The sequence below is a fragment of the Tenrec ecaudatus genome, chromosome 8, assembly GCF_050624435.1.
Source record: "Tenrec ecaudatus isolate mTenEca1 chromosome 8, mTenEca1.hap1, whole genome shotgun sequence".
Lineage (NCBI taxonomy): Eukaryota > Metazoa > Chordata > Mammalia > Afrosoricida > Tenrecidae > Tenrec > Tenrec ecaudatus.
In genome coordinates, this window is record NC_134537.1 from 59,265,913 (window position 1) to 59,287,550 (window position 21,638).

Genomic DNA, 21,638 nt, shown 5'->3' on the forward strand with positions numbered 1-21,638 from the left:
GGAAAACGTTTGGATTTTATATCACAAATCTTCAAAATGCACTTGTGCTCCTAGTGTTCACAAAGAAAAACCACAAAGGCCTGCTCTTTAGTGAGCTTTTAATAGATGAATCTGTCAGCAGGTAAAATTTCCACCAATTAACAATCAGTTTTGTCTCTATAAAAATGCATGTCTTGTTAGGAGGAAAGCCCACAGCTCATGTTTCGTTTGTCACACACTGTGTATCACTGTCATGCTGGAAGTTATGCAACTGGGATTGCAAATACAATGAGAGTAAGTCTAAGAACAGACTTTGAACATAAAGCCAATTGTTTATGTGCAAGTTCAGGGGAAATCTGAAGGAAAGTAAAACAAACTCAAGAGGGTTAAAGTACACCCATGAGTAGATCCCACTTGGAATTTCAGATCATCTTAAGAATTGATTGGTTGGATGCCTTGAATTCAAATGACAGAAGAACCAAATAAATTGTGGGATGACATTAAGGACAACATACATGAAAAAAATCAATAGGACATTCAAAGACAGAAGAGACCAAAGAGGATGTCAGAAAAGCCTCTCACATGTGTTCTTTGCAATATCGAGTCTTAAAGAAAATTGAAGAAATAAAGTAAAATTCCTAAGCAGCATTTTTCAAAGACAGAGTATTATAATGAAGTGTGCAAAGCCCTGGAGTTAGAAAACCAAAAGGGAAGAACACACTCAGCATTTCATGACCTGAAAGAATTGAAGAAAACATTCAAGTCTGGAGTTTCAATATTAAAGGGTTTAGTATAAAAGTGTTAATGATGCAGCAAGTATAAAAAAAGATGGAATACAAAAAATCATTACACTAAAAACAATTAGTCAACATTCAATCATTTCAGGAGGTAGAATGTGATCAACTACTGAAGAAAAAAGTCCAATTGACAGTGGACTTTAATAAAGTTCCAGTTACACTTGATATTAGCAAAAAGAGAGAGAGAGAGAGAGAGAGAGATTGAGATTCTAGGAATTTATATAATACCAACTGAGATGTTTTAAAAAAACTGATGTAGCACTGTAGATAGCTACCAAGACAAATGTGATAGAACAGAATGTAAAAATTATCAGACAATATTATTAAAATCACATACAAGTAAAATTTCCTGAAGATAATTTAAATATGATCAAAGTAATAAATCAACAGTGAACTGTCAGAAATAAAAGCTGGATTCAGAATATGATGTGAAATGAGCTAATATCTGATAGAACTTGGCTGAAAGTAGAAAACACCAGAATGATGTTTACTTGTGATTTACTGACTATTCAAGGGCATTCAATTGTATACATCATATAAAAATTATGGGTAATATTACAAAGAATGGAAATTCCAGAACACTGAATTGTGCTCATACATACAGAGACCGAAAGGCATTTTTTTCCAAACAGAGTAAGAATATTTAGTGGTTTAAAATCAGGAGAGTTATGTGTTCTGTCAAGGTTGTATCCTTTTACCATACTTATTTAATCTGTGTACTTAACAAATAATCTGAGAATCTGCACTAAAGGAAGAATGCTACCATACGATTGGAGGCAGGCTCAATAACACCCAAACACATGCCAATGACACATCGTTGCTTGCTGAAAAGAAAGAGGACTTCAAGCATTTACTGGTCGAGACCACAGACTATAGCTTTCAATATGGATTGCACTCAACATAGAAAGAAAGGGGTGGGGGTAGGGAAAGCCTTAAAATAGAATCAATGAATGATAAATGGAGAAAAACCAAAGTTTCCAAAGACTTCTTTTTACTTGGATTCACAATTGACACCTATGGAGGGAGCAGGCAAGAGATCAAGTGACATATTGCATGAGACAAAACTGCAAAAAATTCCTTGGAAGTAGTCAGGCAAACATGTCATTTGAGAACTAAGGTGCACCTAACCCAAGCTGTGATATTTCAGTCACCTCAGATGTATGCAAATTCTCGACAGTGAACACAAAGGCTGTACAAAAACTGATGCATTCGGCTGGAAAACAAACAAACCCTCAAGGAAATGGATTGACACAATGACTACAGCCAATGAACTCACACACACTGAGCGCTGCTTCCTTTTCTTACAATCTCCACGGGTCAAAACACACTCCATGGCACCTAATGACAACTACTGGGAACCTAATATTTTCTTTAAAAAAATTTAAAAACCGACTCACTCTCTCACTCACCCACTCACTCTCTCACTCTCTCACACATTCACTCACTCTCTCACTCACTCACTCTCTCACTCACTCTCTCTCACACTTACTCACTCTCTCACTAATTCAACCACTCACTCTCTCTCACTAATTCACTCACTCACTCACTCTCACTAATTCACTCACTCTCTCACTTACTCTCTCACTAATTCACTCACTCAACTCTCTCACTAATTCACTCACTCACTCTCTCACCCTAAAAAATAAAAAAAAAAACAGGAATGAACACCTGAGTCTTTGAGAAAGCCCACTATTTTGCTAGAAGTTTCTTTCACTCTGCCCACCCCACATTTTATAGAGCACTTTCTTACTAATTAATAGAGAATTACAAGCATAAGAAGTATCCACAAAATTTCCTTTCCAGAGAGTCTTGAAGAGGCAAGCCATACAGCCCCAGGAGATTTCCAAAAACAGTAGTAGGAATATTTTTCTAGAACAAATATGTTTAAAATATGTTTTCAAAACTCTAACACCACCAGTGAATCCTGCTCATGAAACTATCATCTCAGGTCTTGATCATGTGACAGGCAGAAAATCATATTTACTTTCAATATTTTGCTTTAAAGTTGCTTAGACAAACGATGCAGGGAAAGGAAATAAAAATAGGTATGGTCAAATGATCAGAAGTTACAGCTGCCTTAAAGCTAAACAGGTAAAAATATAAAAAAATTAAATTTAAAAAAAAGCTAAACAAGTGTTGACATTGTCTTCCATTAGGTTTAAGTTCAGTAAATGAGCAAACTAATAAAATCATTTCACGAGCTTTCCCATAGAGACACAAAATAAAACAATCCAGGTAACCCCGCAGGAGTAGGGGTATGGAACAAAACAAACATTAAAAACAACAACAACAACAACAAAAATCACAAAAGCCTCCCCAGCATTGCCTTCCTGGGTAAAATAGCAAAACCTCTCAAGAGGCTAAGCTTTTTCACAGATTCCTGCGTATATTGGGAAAACATACTAATAACATTGTACTTCTAAGTTAGTGCTTTGAAAGCTGCGTTAGCCATTGAGCAAAGTGCGAGAACTACAGCACCCCCTCCCCGCAGCCCTCGGGCACACATATTTTCCTCTCTTGCGTTAACACGGTTGCTATGTGAATCCATTTAATGGCAGCGAAAGGTTTGGGGATTTACTGAGTAGCTACTCTCACACTAATGGTACACGGTGTTATGAAAAGGGGGACTTGTATGTGTAACTGTTGAAATGGATGAGCATCATAAATCATTGTGTCTACAACCCACTGTATTATAACCTGTGTAAGTCTATGTCTAAGTTTCTTTATTTGAGGAACCCTGGTGGAAATGTCACAGCATCCCGGGTGTTGTAGTGGCTATACTTTGGGCTGCTTACCTCCAGGTCAGAAGTTTGAAACCACCAGATTGCCCACAGGAGACAGACTGGGCTTTCTAATCCCATAAAAACTTACAGTCTCTGAAACTCACAGGGGGCAGTTCTACCTGTCCTACAGGGTCTCTACGAGTAAGTATCAAATCGATGGTGGTGAATCTGAGTAGTAAATGGCACCATCAGATACGTGTTGGACTACTAACCCACCAGCCACTCCTCGGGGAAAAGATTAATCTGTCTGCTCTCCTAAAGATGTCTAGCTTCGGAAAGACTAAAGAGTCACTAGGAGTCAGAATTGACCCAATGGCAGCGGGTCAGTGGGAGTGGTGTGCTAGTTGAAGAGCCAACAGCTGCTCAAATCCACCGCACAGTCCAGGAAAGACGTTATGGCAGTTTGCTTTTGCAAATACGTAAAGCTTTGGAAACCCAGCAAACAATTCTGCTTGGTCCTACCGGGCTGCGATGAGTGGAGTGGTCTCAACCGCATAATTCCATGAATATGTCAATTTCAGAAGTCCTGAATTGTATATAACTGTCAAGGGATCTAGGAAGTGGTGGAGAGTATAGAGGGGCATAGATGTCCCAAATAATTTGACCCTATTCCAAAGTAACAAGTGTGTCTCACATAACCCTACCCTATATACATGAAGGACATATGTGTCCCACCGAGTCCTATTTTGAGAGTTCAGAAGGATATATGTATCCCACATAGTATGTATGAGGATTCATATTTCATAAGAAATTTTCAGAAATCTTCTTTGATTTAACATGTGTTCCGTTAATATAAACATATCACAACAAAAATTTCAAAGCAGAAAATAATTGAGTCATCTAAGACCCACTGCTATCAAGTCAATTTTAACTTGATACTATAACTTCACCACTAACATGTAACTTTCCTAATTCATATAGCCATTTAGATTAGCTGTATAAACCTCTATTTGACATGACTAGAGTAAAACATAATTTAAACCATAAACCTGTAATCAATTTTGCTTTTTACTCTCTATGTTGTGATACCAGTACCATCTTCCAGCTATATCCACAAATATTTATATATACACACACACACAAATATATATATATGCATATGAGAGAGAGAGCGAGAGAGACTCTACCTTTCTATCGATGCTAACTCTGGATTGTTAGCAAAAGATTTTCACTCCTCCTGGTGATTCTAGAACACAGTGATCTTCATCCCTTCCAATATATTCTCCAAACACCTATCCAAAAAGCCTCTAAAGATGATGACAACTACATGTCGCTCCCTTATTCACAACACCGAGTGGCTCATATAGCAGCATTCTATAGTCACCCCAAATTAACAGATAGTCCTATAAGAATAATTAATTAACTGTAGTGGGAGATTAGATCAAGAAGAGGGAGGTGTAATATTTGTATTAGAAGGGACAATTGTACTTCTGATTGTGGGTGGGCCAGGCAAGGCACCCTATCATTGGGGAAAATTCTTAACATTGCTTAGACTTCAAGGGGAATGCATTCTGGGTATTATGTTTCTCATCGGACAATTTTTACCTAGTTTCAAACCCACCCCTGGTGACAGGCAACATGCTATAGACAACTTGGACATTAAAGTCTGTCCAAGTCCTTACGAGGTGCACAACACCCTTCAGAAGGGCCCTGATTGAATACCCCACTAAATGAACTGGATTTAACCTTCAACTCACTTATAGCACAGCTAGGGAATGAAGATACTCCCTTGAACTTTAAGTTCAAATGCCCTAGTGGGAAAAGGAGTAGACAATTTCTATCCCAGGGTTAGAAAATTGATGGTGGTTGGGTTTTGAGCGGATTCAGACCTATTGTTCTGAGAGTGCCCAATGAATGACAACCCAGGACCAACAAATGTATACTGTTTCCATGCTTCCTCTCCCTTTCTGTGACATGCGTTGGCCTAGCAGGTATGGTTCTGACTTTGTAAATGAGTGCGACCAAAAATGTTGCCATATCTCCAACGCTTATGGCATGTATAACTGGTGTCCAGTCACCAAAGATTTGAATATATTTAACAATTCATGTATTGAAGTCTAACAAGACGTCCTACACATGTATAAACAGTGCATTTCCATTGATTAAAATACGGTTGTTATCAATAGAATTAGCTTAAGCTCCATGGGACTGATTTATGATGTACTACAATAAAATGACAATGATGTCTGTAAAAGTGCACCCAACATTTAGAGAAACATTGTTATATGAATGGATTTTGAACTCTCACTTGATCATAGTCCTAATAAAAGAACAGTTAATTATATGACATGGCCCTGCCTGCTACTCCCCTTCATGAGGAGATCATTAAAGACATGGGTGCCATTGCAAAGTATGGTGAAGAAATCAAGTGATGCCAAGCTATCATGAAAAATAGTGTCTGGGATCTTAAAGACTTGTCTCAAAACAAGGAGTCATCTAAGTGAGGAGTCAGCTAAGTCCTCAGGGAAGACGTGTACCAGCCTGTGTGATCCAAGGATTATAAATATTAAGTCCTAAACCCAGAGTAGAATGGTACCAGTACCTAAATTCTAAACACCCAAGTTTGTGGACAGCTATGGATGATAATGTTGGATAAATATATTATCATCCATAGCTTTCTGCAAATTGGATATATTTAGAATTTAGGCCATGGGACCATTCAGTGCTCTAAGTTTGGATCTTACTATTTATAGTTATTTACACATTCAACAGCAATTGTAGTACATTGACAGGGCACTGCCAGAAGTTCAGATTTGATTCAGAAGAGGACGTATAAAAAGGGATATAGTTGCTGATGTCAGATCGATCTTGCCTGAAAGCAGAGAATAGTAGAAAAATTTTCCTTGTGTTTCATTGACTATGCATTTGACTGTGTGGCTATAATAAATGAGTTTATAACCTTTAGAAGAACTGGAATTCCAGAACACTTTATTGAGATCCTGAGGAACTTGTGCAAGGATTAGGAGGGAGTTGTGCCATCAGAACAAGGGTTTAAATCAGGAAAGGTGTGTGTCAGGGGTATCTTCTCACAGTATTTGTTCAATCTGTATGCTGAGCAAATCATCAGAGAAACTGGATTGTATGACAACAAATTCAGCATCGGAGTTGGAAGAAGGCTTATTAACAACCCGAGATATGCAGATGACATGACCTTGCGCTCTGAAAACGAGGACGACCTGAAAACTTTTTGATGAAGATCAAGGGTTGCAGCTGTGAGTATGGATTATGATTCAACGTAAAGATCAAATCCTCACAATTGGACCAATAAGGCAGCATCATGCTAAATGGAGAAAGATTGAAGTTGTCAAGGATGTTTTCTCGCTTGGACACTCAATCAATACTCACGGAAGCAGCAGTCAAGAGATCAAAAGCCAGGCTGCGTTAGATAAATTCTGCTGCACAAGATCTTTTTAGAGTACTGGAAAGCAAGGATGTTACTTTGAGGACTAAGGTGCACCTGACCCAAATCCTGGTACTCTCCATTGCATCATATGTATGTGAAAGTTGGACACTGAATAAGGAAGCCCAAAGAAGAATTGATGCATTTGAATTGTATGCTGGAGAAGAATATTTAAAGTACCATGGACTACTAAAATGACAAACTGGACAATGGAACATCTCCCCAAAGAGGGGGCACAAGGGGTGAGTCAATCAGGGTGCAGTAGAGCACTAATTGGTCACACAATATACCTCTGTTTCCTGGAGTCCTCCTCACGCCCCGCTATCACAATCTCAGTGCCGCCTCCCACTCTAGACTAGAAGGGAGCATGTACATAGGTATAGGCATGAGATAAAACTCACAACACAGAGAACACAGGAACAGGAATGGGAATAGAGATACCAAAAGGGTAGGGGGAAGCGGGCAGCAGTAGGGAGGAAGGTGGGCACTGGTCGCAATGAATGGCACGTAACCACACACACACACACACACACACACACACACACACTCAGAAGGAAGAACAACAGAAATCAGGGGGAAGGGAGATGGCATTTGGAGTGAGATTTGAAAATAATTATCAATCTACAATCTATCAGGGGACCCTGAAGGTTGGGGTGGGGTAGGAGGGAGGGAAAGAAGGCAGATCTGATCCCAAGGGTTCAATGAAAGTAAATGTCTAGAAAAGAAAAATGGAGTATATGTATGAATATGTAAGATACAGTTGATGTATGGTTTGTAACAAGAGTTGTAAGAGGTCCCAAAAAATGATTAAAAAAATGACAAACTGATCTGTCTTGGAAGAAATACAGTCAGTGTGCTTCTTGAAACTAAGGATGGCAAGACCTGGTCTTACATGCTTTGGAAATGTTGTTTGGAGAGACCAATCCCTGGAGAAGGACATCATGCTTGCTAATTTAGATGTGCAGTGAAGGAGAGGAAGGTTCTCAGGGAGATGGACTGACACAGTGGCTCCAGCAATGGGCTCAGGCACAGCAACAATGGTAAGGATGGTACAGGCCCATGCGTTATTTCGTTCTGTTGTGCAGGGTCACTGTGCTGACTTGATGGCACCTAACAACAACAATGCATGGTAATGGGAGCCCCAAGTCCATCTGAAGATCCCTACTGTCATTCATTCCCCTACACCCAACTGAAGTCCCCAATGACCATAGGCTGAGAAGGTTAGTAGCCCTAATATAATACAAAGAGCATTGTATTGTAGCTGTACTTAGGCTGTAATGTAACACCTTGCCCTTTGATCTCACTCTAGACCCAATGTGAATGTAATCTAATTTTTTTAATTCTCTGATTTCTAAAAGTCTTTCTCTTGTTTTGTACTACATTTCATATCCAAAATGACAAGTGCCCTGGTCCCTCTGATCCCATCACCCCAATTGACCCACTGACCTCTAGCCTAAGCTTATTCCAGACTGTTCGAGCATCTAACTGGGTGGAGTCACTCCCTTCTAAGCACTGATTCAATTGGTCGTTGCCTTGTGTGCTTCCAGCAGTGGCCATGAACCCACTTACGCAGCCCACCCTTCCCACAGTAGCATGCCTTTCTCCAACCCACACGAGCTAAAATGCTCTTGGGCCCAGCTTTGACATCAACCAATGAGCAATGGCTTTTCCTTTTTTTCATTTCTCTTCTTTTACCTGTTTCTTTAATAAAATCTACTACTGTACTATTTTATTATTCCTTTATTTTTCAATGAGCAATACCATTTTATTATTATATTAAAATAAAATTTAATTTTCACTACTGTACATTCTTTAATTTAGTATAACACAATCCTTTTATCCCCTTCCCTCCATTATGTTCACTTTCTTTCTTTTTTTGCTTGACCTAAATGTTTATTTGAAAGTAAAACATCTGAGTAGGAATTTATTTATTTATCTATTTCATTGCAATTTATTTTTTTAAGAAAATACTATAAATTGACAAATTAAAAATCAGACTTAATTTCTGTAGATACTAAAATTAAAGGATGTTTTCAATATATCATTATTTTCATTTACAGCAATTCACATTTGCCCAATAGTACTTTGTAAGAGATTCCAGGAAGGCAGGTTAACTTTGCTGGGACTTATCTGAGATTTCAAGATTTCATCAGCAAACATAAGATGCCAAGCCAAGGAATCAAAGCTGAAGGGTATTTCACTGTAGGAAATCTTCCATTAAGTTGTTGAATTCATTTGTAAAACGTACACGCAGGTTGTGCTTTCCTTTGGGTATCAGATGCAATTGTGACTCTTTAGCATATTTATGGATGAAGTCCTCATGGAATCTTGGGGCCAAAGAATCTTTCTCCCTATGTGCAAAGTAGGGCACTGAATGAGGGGCGGCAAGTGTCTACAGATATTACCGTCTGGCAGATGTTTGAAATGCAGAATGTCTTCCACTCATTTTTGACACGTTTGAGCAAAGTAGTCATATCTCTATAGGACTTCTAGAGGCTCTCTGGTTCTCTCGCTCCATTCAGAAACATCGCGGATCCCTAGCATCCCAGGAAGCAGCAGGACTGCCTGCTCTCCATTCCCACTGTCCACTTATAGTGCAGGCGAGTGCCATCCACATCCACATTTGCAAAGCCACTGAAGTGCCATAAGTGGCCGCGGGCATGGCTCTGGACACAGCAATCTGGTTCTTCAGCGGTGCCAAGCGGAGCCCCAGTCGCAGGAGCCTGCCCACGTAGCACCGCCCGCAGCTATGTTTGTGACACAAACATGCTCACATTCACTTTCATTCTTGTACTTGTTCCGCCAGCTCATTTCTCTTGTCACTTGTTCTGAAGTTTCTATTATCCCTTTTCTACACAACTTTTCTGCCATTCATAACAGGTACACTGATTGTTATTACCTCCCCATGCTCTACAACTTTCAAGTGAACATTAACCCAGTTACTGTCTCTATAGATGTACCTATCCTGAATTTCATATGTAGAAAAACACACATACAAAATAAAATTTTAGAAATCTAACATTAACAAAGTAAAAGAGGAAAACTTCAGTAGAAAAGGAAGTATAAAATATTAAAAACTAGAGCAAATTTTAAATGGATCAAAAGGAAGATAAAATGATAAAGTATTGAATTTTAACTTAACCACACCTTCCCTCGTGGTGACCCTGCAGGAGATGGATCGACACCGGGGCTGTAATAATGGGTTCAAGCATAGGAACAATTGTGAGGACGGTGGAGGACCTGCTAATGTCTTGTTTGGTCTTGCATAAAGTCACTATGGTTAGAAACGGACTTGATGGCACCCGACAACAACAACAACAGCATCTGTCATAATCCCCTTTTCAGTGGACTCTGCAGGGTAGCAAGGCTATGTACACCCCGGTCTCTGGTTAGAGCGGATTCACAAGAGGCTTAATCCACATGTATTTCCCTTCACTTTTTAAAAATGTTTTACTTAACTGACACAATTTGTAAATAGGCCAGAGGGTAAATCAATTAAGATAGTACATTTTAATCTTGCTGTATCTACCATAACACACTTTACAATGTTCTGTGTTTGATAACAAGGCTATTTATATCCCTCAACTATGATTAGAGGGAATTCACAGGAGGCTAAATCTATGTGTCAACCCTCTAAATGGATTTTGGGCTTCCATTGTCCTCCATAGCCTTCTGCAATTCAGCCATCCACAATGTAAACTCTAATACCATCCCTCCTTCAGATTTGGTATTATTTACAATCCATGGATCACACAGGCCGGTGTTCTTGTATGTGTACGTAGTTGCACCTCAGAAGACTGCTTTTTGGAAGAAAAGGTTTTGAGACACTTATACATCTTCTATTCTTATAAGATTTAGCTTTTCACACTTTCTTCCTGTCCCAGTGAAAAATATTTTGCTTCAAAATAACATCTTATCCAACTGGCCTGAAAATTATGTAAGGATATAGTACAAAAACTGACATGAACTATAATCAAAACCCAATCTAAATATAATTAATCAGTCAACAGATTTTGCAATAAAAAGCTTTACATTTAGGTCTCAAATACACCATGTTGTTTTTGTGCATGAGGCCCTGTTTCATTCTGCAGATGGGTGCCCAGGTTTTTAAGCACCATTTATTGAAGCGAGCCTCCTCTTCCCATTTAATGTTTATTTGGCTTTTGTTGAAATCAGTTGTGTGTACAAGGGTGCTTTTATTTCTGGTTTTCTGTCCTGTTCTATTGTTCTATGTATCTATCATTATACCAGTTCCAGGCTATTGTGAAAACCGTGGCTACGTAATAGGTTTTGAGGTCAAGTAATAAAAGACCACATACTCTTCTTACTTATGCGAAGCTCATTGTCTATCCAAAGCTTCTTCTCCATATGGAGTTAGTTTTTCCATTTCTTTAAAGAATGATGTTGGGATTTGAATTGGGATTGTGTTGAAACTGTATATTGCTTTAGATCTTTACATATCACCAACATTTTTCATAATCCAGGAGTTTTCCTATCTGCCAACATGGAATATTCTTCCATTTGTGTAAATTTTTGGGGGGGGGGGGTTTCTTCTATTAATATTATGTTTTCTTTGCACATGTTTTTTTTTCACAATCCATACATATTCATTTGTACATTCATTGCCCTCATCATTCTCAAAACATTTGCTCTCCACTTAAGCCCCTGGCATTAGGTCCTCATTTTTCCCCCTCTCTCCCCCCTCCCTCATGAACCCTTGATTATTTATAAATTATTATTTTGTCATATCTTACACTGTCTGATGTCTCCCTTCACCTTGGTATCTCAACTTCTGTGTTGCTATTGTGAATAATATTTTTTAAACCATTTTATTGGGAGCTCGTACAATTCTCATCACAATCCATACATACATCCATTGTGTCAAGAACATATGTACATTTGTTGCCATCATCCTTCTCAAAACAGTTGCCTTCTACTTGAGCCCTTAATATCTGCTGCTCATTTTCCCTATCCCTCCCAACTCCCCCCTACCTCATGAACCCTTCATCATTCATAAATTATGATTATTTTGTCATATATTACACTGTCAGACGTCTCCCCCTGCCTTCTTCTCTGCTGTCCCTCCCCCAGGGAGGAGGCTATACGTAGATTCTTGTAATCAGTTCCCCCTTTCTACCTCACATTCTCTCTATCCTCCAGGCATTGCCACTCTCACCACTGGTCCTGGAGGAGTCATCTGTCCTGGATTCCCTGTGTTTCCAGTTGCTATCTGTGCCTATGTGCATCCTCTGGTCTAGCCAGATTTGTAAGGTAGAATTGGGATCATGATAGTGGACGGGGGGAAGGAAGTATTTAAGAACTAGAGGAACGTTATGTTTCATCATTGCTATCCTGCACCCTTCCTGGTTCATCTCCTCCCCACAACCCTTCAGTAAGGGGTGTCTGGTTGACTCAATTACTTTGGATATACACACAGGACAAAACTACTAGGCCACTGGGCATGTGTTTTGGGCAAATATATTTACAACAGGACATATTTATTTACTAATAAGTAATAACTTAAGCAATTGCATTACTTTGGAAATTTGGTAGAATAAGTTCACAAATGAAACTTTTTAATAATTTTCTTAAATGTCTTAGAGCAAAATCATGCGGTTAAATAAAACACTAGGACCACTTAGGTATTTGAGAAAACCATCATGCCTTTCACTGGTATTCAAATCACATTTACAGAAACACTCAGTTGTAACACAAAAATAAGGAATTAGTAGATCAAACTCCTTCAAATCATTATTTTCATTCAATCATCATTGTCTTCATTTGAATATCCTTATTTTCTATATAATAATACAATCCACTGCATTTGAGCATTTGATTAAAAGTAATTTCAAATTATCTATGAACTTACAAGTATTCTTGAGAAGGACTACTGACAAATTTTTATTTCCAGGATGGGTTTCTCTTGACTGTTCATGCTACTGGTCAATATGTTCATGGAAGACAAACTTATTTTTAGCAAAAATTCAATTAAAATCATAAAGAAGATGCATTCAAAAGTCAATAGAAGCAATTTTAGTATCATGTAATTTGAGATGATGAAATTTTTATTCTAATTTATTCTGATGGCCTCAAATATGCTCAAGAATTGTTTTATCCATGACTTTCCTGAAAACCCAGTTTTATTCTGCAATCTCCCTATATCCAAGCCTCCACTAAGTTGGTGGTTGACACACAGTATGTATTTGATAGTAATGGAATGCATTCCTACCATATGGAACTTCTGGTCATCTTACTGCTCTACAAAGTCCCCTTATGTCATTATACAATGATTCAGTCTGAGGGAAGTCATGCCATGTGTTCCATTCTGTAAATAATACCATCCCAAGGAAAGAAAGACCGGCTGGAGTATTTAATAAGTCTATTTCTAAATATCCGGGAAAGGGAAAGATAAATAAAGTTTCGTAGTACTAAACAAAATTCATATTGACCATTCTGCCAGACAGGAAACAACCGTGAAAGGCAAAACCCTGATGCACAAAATGACATGGTTTGAGGCCAAGCATGAGCCTGGGACACCATCAGCTGAGTCCTAGCCTGAGTTACAACTGACTTGACCATCAGTAAGTGGCTCTTGAAAACATGCTGAGCTCACTTAATTGCTGCTTTATAATTTACCTCTAGGTTCTTGGTTTTTTAAATTCTGTAATTTTTCTTGTTTTAAACCTATTATTACTTGGTAGCTAATACATATATCATATCATTCCAGAGTTCAATCACATCAAGCAGTTTTGTACAATTGCTACCACAAACAGTTTCCATTTTTTTTCTTTCCTGCACTTCTTAACACCATTTCCCTTTTACCTCTAAGTTCTTTTCTCCATTGCGATGGCTATAGTGAAACAGACAATATTCATGATAACAATGTTAACAGTTTTTAATAACAGGGAGAACAGCTCACGTTAGTTTACCAAAACATATAACAAAGTTTCAAGTCTACTAACAAATGCCCAAAGGAGCATACCACTCTGCTGTAAGCCTAGACCTGAAAGCATTCAATTCAAGTTCTACATCAGCAAACCCAGCTCCCTCAAGTAAGTGCCCAGAGGCATCTCACTCCAGTAAGTCTCAGCCCAGAGGAAGTCAGCAAGTCCAAATTCCCCAATTAAGTGCTCAGAGACACCCCACTCCTACACAAAGCCTCCTGCACAAAGTATTCACCTTATCTTGCTATAGGTTGGTGAGTGCACCACTCCGTTCCATGCACTAGGCCCTGGTTCTGTTTCGGTCCACCGAAGTGTAGCTGTCATCTGGATCCAGGAGAACCACTGTGCAGGAATCTTGGGTCCAAAGGACAAACTCCACTCCTAAATCTTGATGGTAATGAAATCCCACCTCCTGCTGCCCACAGGGCTTATTTTATATATAGCAGGATTGCATTCTAAGAAATCTTGTTCCTAATTACTAGCAGGCAAATCCTATCAGTATCTTCCCCCATCTTCTTCCAAGACCCATGCAGGGAAATGTCATCTGGTGGACATTAAAATTTTTGGCTGAAATAACCACATTAAAAAATTCACTGCTCCTGCACATGCCTGAGCAATTTCAAAGTCAGAGGCAACTCTTCTGACTATACCTATACATTACCTACTCAAAATTTATCAACAGAAAAAACAAAGGTCAATAATTAAATTAACTGTCATCACAATAGAATTCTAAAACTCAGTTTAGTTTTGTCCTCCTGAAGAGAATTGATAGTGCTGGTACAATCAGAAAATAATTCCATTTACAGGACTTCATCTGCCTACCAATTGGACCATGAAAACAAAGAAAACCAAACTCTCAGCAGAATCTCATGCCTCAACTCTCAAAGCAGATCACTGGTATCCTCAATTTGCTCAAATATGAACCACAGGCATTATTTCCACGACAAACACAAAATAATGCCTTACCAAAAATCATCTCTTGGTTAAAATAGAAATGCACAGATATTCATAATACACAGGAACAATCCAGACATTAAATGATTAGAAACTTAAAAATGAGAACACAGGTGTAGTCAAGAGTGATTGCTAAGTAAGTTGCCAGGCTTCATAGTTGGAATATTTTTCTGGCATTCCACTTTCAGTCTGGGGGAAGTTGAGGGTCAGTTTGGGTGTGGGATTAGAGGTAGTCCCTAATTCTTAGAGATATCAGCTGCCTTCGCTATCTGAATATATGAAAATCTTGAGGTTCATGCATTTTGCGGATGCAAGATTACACATTTAGCAAATCAGTAACAGACTGTAAGAATCTTTCAAAAGAAGAGCAAATGAGAGCTACAGCCATTGTACAAATAATTTTAAAATTCACCTCAGATGTGCATTTTGACAGGTGGCCTGTTGTCAGCTATCAAATCGGTTCCAACTTATTGAGACCTCATGTATAACAGAATATTTTCTGATATTCACAATTGTTGCTGTATTTGAGCCCATTGGTATAGTCAAGGCGTCGAGCCATCCCCAAGAAGGGCATCTTGTTGTTCTTCCCTCCGCTTGACCGACAATGATATCCAGATCTCGGGGCTGTACCGCTGACCTGTCCCAGATAGATGGAACAAAGTCTCATCATCCCTGGTTCTAGGGAACATTCTTGTTGTACCTCTTCCCAGATGTGTGCACTTATTTCCTGCAGTCCATGGTTTATCCAATATTATTTGCTTAGACTATGATCAAATGTGTCAATTCTTCTTCTATCTCCCTTATTGGCATGCCTATGAGACGACTGAAATGACAATAATAGCTTGTGTCAAGTGCATGTCAGTCCTCTGACATCCTTGTTCTTCAATACTTAATTATTTTATTTTATTGCCATATCTTACACCATCCAATGTATCCATTCACCTATACTTCTTTCATTTGTTCCTCTCTTGTAGGGTTATTTAATCATCAATACTAATACTTTTAAGAAATCTTTAAAAAAAAAGAAATCTTTCAGAGCAGATTTGCCCAATTCAAATGGCATTTGATTTTAACTGCTGCTTCCATGAGAACTGATTGTGGATCCAGAAAAAAAGAAATCTTCAGCAACGTCAGTCTTTTCTCAGTTTATTATGATGTTGATTTTTCCAGTTGTGAGGATTTTGGTTTCTTTCTTTTTAAAACTGAGGAACTTATCCACTATTTGCTTTTAATCATTCTTAATTGAAAGACGCCACCACAACACAAATTAAGGAGTTACCCTTGAAATATATCTGAATTTATAAAGGGTACTATGTGCCACACTATAATTTTAATTTAAAAGGGTACTGTTTTTATGAATAACAATTCATAAAAGTCACCAAAAATGTTTCAAGACCTACATGTATGTATACTTACTGTATTATTTACATTAGACAATGAATTTGTATAAGGATCTTAATAAAGCTGAACATAATTTCTCATTCTTTCATCAAGGAGCAATAATATTTAAGAACTGTCTGTTACACAGACATTTTACCTTCATTAATTTAAAATAATATTGTGGAAAATGTTAGGCTAATTTTTACATAGTGCAGTCTAGAAACAAACAAATTCTACAGCGTGAACTTGAATAAATATAAAGATTGATTCTGTTTGCGGTGGCTTTAATTAGCCTTTGTAATTCTTCATGCATCTAAGCAAAAACATTGATAAATTCTCCGAGGGCTTTTATGAATTCGTTTTCCTGGTGACTTCTGCTATAGATGGTTTCTTAAGGATTCTGTTCTCTTTCCATTGAGGTACAGTCCATATTTAGAACTGCAGTCTTTTATCTCCATCAATAACACTTCAAATCCTTTCCACTTCAGCAAGAAAGATGGAGTCATCTGCATATACGGCGAGCTGCTGAAGAGTCTTGCTCCAAACCTGATGAGTCTTGTTCGAATCTTCTTCACAAAATCCGGTCAAAGGTCATTTGCTGAGCATATATACTGAATCAGTGTGCTTAAAATAGAGAACATGTAACTTTCCCAATTTTAAGCCATATAGTATCCATTAGTTCTGGTGGAACACCTGCCTCTTGTTCTATTTACTGGTTTCACACAACAACAATTAATGAAATTAATAGGATCACCTTTCTTTACAAAGCATTCCATGATTTCTTATGATCCCCAGTCAAAAGCCCAACCCATCAGATAACTATATGTTTCCATGATGCTGAGAGCTATGCTGCCAGTTTTTATGTACCATAAAGGCCACCATCTCTTGCCTTGTACCATAAAGGCCAGATAACTGTGTTGGCTTACCTGCTATTGTCTAGAGATACTTTATTCAAGTATGCAAAAACAACATCTGGCCAAGTTTCTCAATATTGTTGTTGGAAATACCCTGGGACAGGAAAAAAGTCATTCTTCATTTATTATAAGATCTTAGGCTTCCTCCTTTCCCCTTTCCCAATTTTTGAACCAAAACTAAAAAATTAGTATCTAAAGTAGAAATAGGAAATAATGGTTTGAGTGTATATTTATATTTATAAAATAGTCATAAAGAAATACAGTCAGGAAGGTATTTAGTAAACAATGGAATAATCCCCAGTTACCTGAGAAGGATCACAGGGACTAAAAGAGGTACCTTCCTATGATTCATCATGGCTTTCTAATTATTACCAGTGTGCGGAAAGATTAATACAGGAAGAACTTTTTGGTGTCAGAAGAAAATTTACTCATCTCTAAAATACTGTACGAAAAGAAGTAACAATTATCTAAAGTAAAAATCTAAGGTAAGTGTTCAATGTAACCATTATGGAAAACATAACATATGGCTGTTTTAGTACCAAAGAAAATATGAAAGTTCAGACTGTATTTGAGTTTAAATGGATCCAGATTTGCATCTGCACAGAAAATGCTGAGGTTCACTCACACGTCCATGGCCCCTTACCCTGCTTCTGCTTTTACAACGTGCTTCCCTTTTTGGATGTTTTCTGTACACTTGATATCTTCTCCAACAGAGGGAAGAGCCACTATGTAAAAATTCTTGGACCCTCCTCACGTTTTCCTCCTCTTCTCAATGTCATCAGGAAGAATGTAAGAATCTCAGCGAGAGTGGTAGGTGTAAGTATGAGACCAACTTCCAGATCAAGAAACTATGAAGAAGGAACAGGTAGTCAATTTCAGAGGAAATAGCCACTGAAACCTTGTGGATAGCACGCACACATTGTCAGACACTGAAAACATCAGGCATAGAAGCAGAACATGGTCAGAAATAGTGCCGGGAAATGAGCCCTCAGGTCAGGAGGCCCTCAAAATGTGCATGAGGAAGAAGTGCCTTCTCAGGGTGGAGTCAACCATAACGGCTAAAAATGAGAAGAAACAGCAGCCAACATCAACTAATGATTATAACTACAAATGTATTAAGCACAAATCTAGGAAATTTGTAAGTGGTCAAAAATGAAATGAAACACATAAAGGTCAATATTCTACATGTTTGTGAGCTGAAATGGACTGGTATTGGACATTATCAATAAGAAAATCTATGGTTTACTCTGCCAGGAATGATGCATTCAAGAGGAATGGTGTTGCATTCGTCATCAAAAAGGATATTTCCAGCTCTATCCTGAACTATAACACTGTCTTAGATAGGGCTATATCTACATACTAGGGAATTGAACCAACAAAACTATCCTTCAAATTTCCTTACCAACTAAAACTAGTGATGTAGAAATTAAAGAATTTTACCATGTCTTCAGTCCAAAATTCATCAAACATACAAACAAGATGCATTGGTAATTATAGGTAATTGAAATGAAAAAGTTTGAAACAAAAAGGAAAGAACAGTAGATGGAAAATAAGGCACAGATAGAAAAAAAGCTGGCAATTTCACGATAAAACTTTGCCAGACAAGAGACTTCTTAATCACAAATACATTTTATCAACCATACAAAAGGTGACTATACAGATGGAATACATGGATATGAAATTGACTACAACTGTGGGAAGCAATGAAGAAAAGTTGAATATCAGCAGCTAAAGTCAGGCCAGGCACCAAGCATGGAACAGGTCATTAATTATTCAAATGAAAATTTAGAAAATTTAAAGAAGTCCATCTGAGTTAAAATATGTCCTTGAGTCTATCCCACCTGAATATTGGGAGCATCTCAAGAACAAATTAGACACATTGAATAGTAATGGCAGGGAGCCTGTGGGATGACATCCAGAACATCATTTATGAACAGAGCAAAGTAAATTAAAAGACAGGAAAGAAAGAAAAGACCAAAGTGGATCTCAAAAGAACTCTTAAACTTGCTACTCATTATAGAGTAGCTATGGCAAGTGGAAGAAATGATGGAAGTAAGAGAGCCGAACAAAACATTTCAAAGAGCAACAAAAAGAAGACAAAGTAAAACATGATAACTAATTGTACAAAGACCTAGAGTTAGAAAGAAAAAAAAAGGAAGGACACACTTATATCTTAAACTGAAAGAACTAAAAAATACCAAGTCTTGGGTTTCAATATTGGAATATTCTATAGGCAAATTATTGACACATCAAAAGAAGATGGGGGAAAAAAAGAGTTACTGTACCAGAACAACTGGTGGACACCCAACCATTGCTAGAAGTAGCACATGACCAAGAACTAGTGATACTGAAGGAGAAATGCAAGCTGCACGGAAAGTATGCACTGAAAATAGGGACCCAGGGTGGAATTCTACTAGAAATGTTGCCACCAGCTGATGAAGCACAGTTAGAGATCCGTATTTATACACATTACAAGAAAGGTAGCCTAATAGAAGGCACAAATTATACAGCAATACCATTAATATTAAAGACAAGTAAAATTTTGCTGAGGATCATCCAACAATGGTTGTAGCAGTACACTGACAAGCAGTTGCTAGAGGTTCGGGTTGAATTCAGAGGACGATGTAGAACATCAATGCTGATGTCAGATGAACCTTAGCTGAAAGCAGAGAATACCAGAAAGATATTTACTTGTGTTTTATTGACTATGCAAAGGTACTTGACTGTGTGGATCTTTAAAAAAACTATGATACTCAAGAGAAGAATGGGCATTTCAGAACGAATTAATTGTGCTCTTGCAAAATCTGTACATGGACCAAGAGGTGGTTGTATAACCACAACAAGACCACACTACCTGGTTTAATATCAGACAAGGTGTACAGCAGGGTGACATCCTCTCACTATGTTTACTGAATCTACATGCTGGGCAAGTCATCCGAGAAGCTGGATTATATGAAGCATAAAGTGAGAACGGGATTGGAGAAAGGCTTATTAAGAGCATGTGATATACAAACGTTGTGACCTTACTTGCTGAAAATGAGGAAACTCGAAGCACTTGCTGATGAAGATTGTGGTCTTCAGTATGGACTACAATTCAATGTAAAGAAAATAAAAATCATCAAAACTGAACCAGGAGGTAACATCATGATAAGCCGAGAAAAGATTGAAGTTATCGAGGATTTTGTCTTATTTGGGTCCACAATCAATGCTCATGGAAACATCAGTCAAGAAACCAGTAAGGCGCGGCATTGGGTAAAACTACAACCCAATCCCCGGAAAGCTAGGAAGTGGGAGAGGAGTCCACACGGACTGTCACCCATGTCCTCCAGACATGCCTCTCTGAAGACTCTAGGTTATTCGCATGCGCCGAGCTCTTCTGCACCTCACTCGGAACCGAGCTGCATCCAGATTTGCACAAGAACCGATTCCTGCGTCAGTGTTACATCGGCCTGAGGCTGGGACTGCAGAGGGGGCAGCAGAGGTTCATGGGGGCCGGGCTGGCGTGTATCCGCGAAATCGATGGGAATTTCAGACCAATGCAATCGGCAGAGACATTGGTACTGCTGCCAAGTTTACTGGTGCCAGTGCTGCAACAGGAGGGGCTGGTTCTGGTGCTGGTTCTGGAACCGTCGTTGGCAGCCTCATCATTCACCGATTAAGCCAGAAACCCTTCGCGGAAGCAGCCGCTGTCCTCATACGCTATCCTGGGATTGTCCTCGTCTGGCGCTGTGCGTCTCTTTTGTTTGCTGGTTGCTCTCTTGATTTTGTTTGCCATGTAACAAAAATGAGTGGCTAGAGATGTTGGCACTCATATTAATTGCAAAACGGATCTAATTCTGTCTATTTAACGGTGACTCTGAACATTGTAGTGTGGGTGTCATGGCAATGCACGTTCCTTCCAAAGTCATTTCATTAAAGATGAAAAGGAAAAAGAATGCCACACAAGACCTCTTTAGAGTGTATTGTCAGGAGATACCTGTCCTGGAAAAAGGCAGCATCCTTCGTCCGGGAAAACCAGAAAGGCCCTCAGCCACACAGGTGCACAGAGTGGCTGCAACAATGGGCTCAGACGTAAGAAGGGCTGCGAGGACGGTGCAGGACAGGGCCGTGGGAAACAGGCTTCCTTCGGTGGGAAACATGCTTGCTGCGAGTCTGGACTGACGTGACAGCACCGAACAACAGCAGTATCGAGAACACACCGACCGCTCCTACTAGGTAGCACCCGCAGTTTTCATGAGGTCATTTATAGTTTGCAGATGACTAGAATTTTCTAATTCCTTGGCCAAAGTGGAGAGGAGATAAATGTGCAATTTTGGAGCATACTCCTTCTTTATCGTTGGTTCTTTTTATGGACATTCAGTAAAAGGAAAGATATGATGGTCTGGATTTATCCCTCATTAGTAAGGAGGTCTGATCTGTAGTACTTATGAGGTTACTTTCCTGAGTTTTTCAAAATACGTCACAATCTTTGCAATGTCAACTTTTCT

The 21,638-nt window shown here is 38.6% G+C and overlaps 1 protein-coding gene across 1 annotated transcript in view; it reads right to left on the reverse strand.

Annotated features, from left to right (window-relative positions):
- The window catches only part of FMN2 (formin 2), a 368,626-nt gene that overhangs the window by 147,601 nt on the left and 199,387 nt on the right, over window positions 1-21,638 (reverse strand). The gene's annotated exons all lie outside the window — the stretch shown is intronic.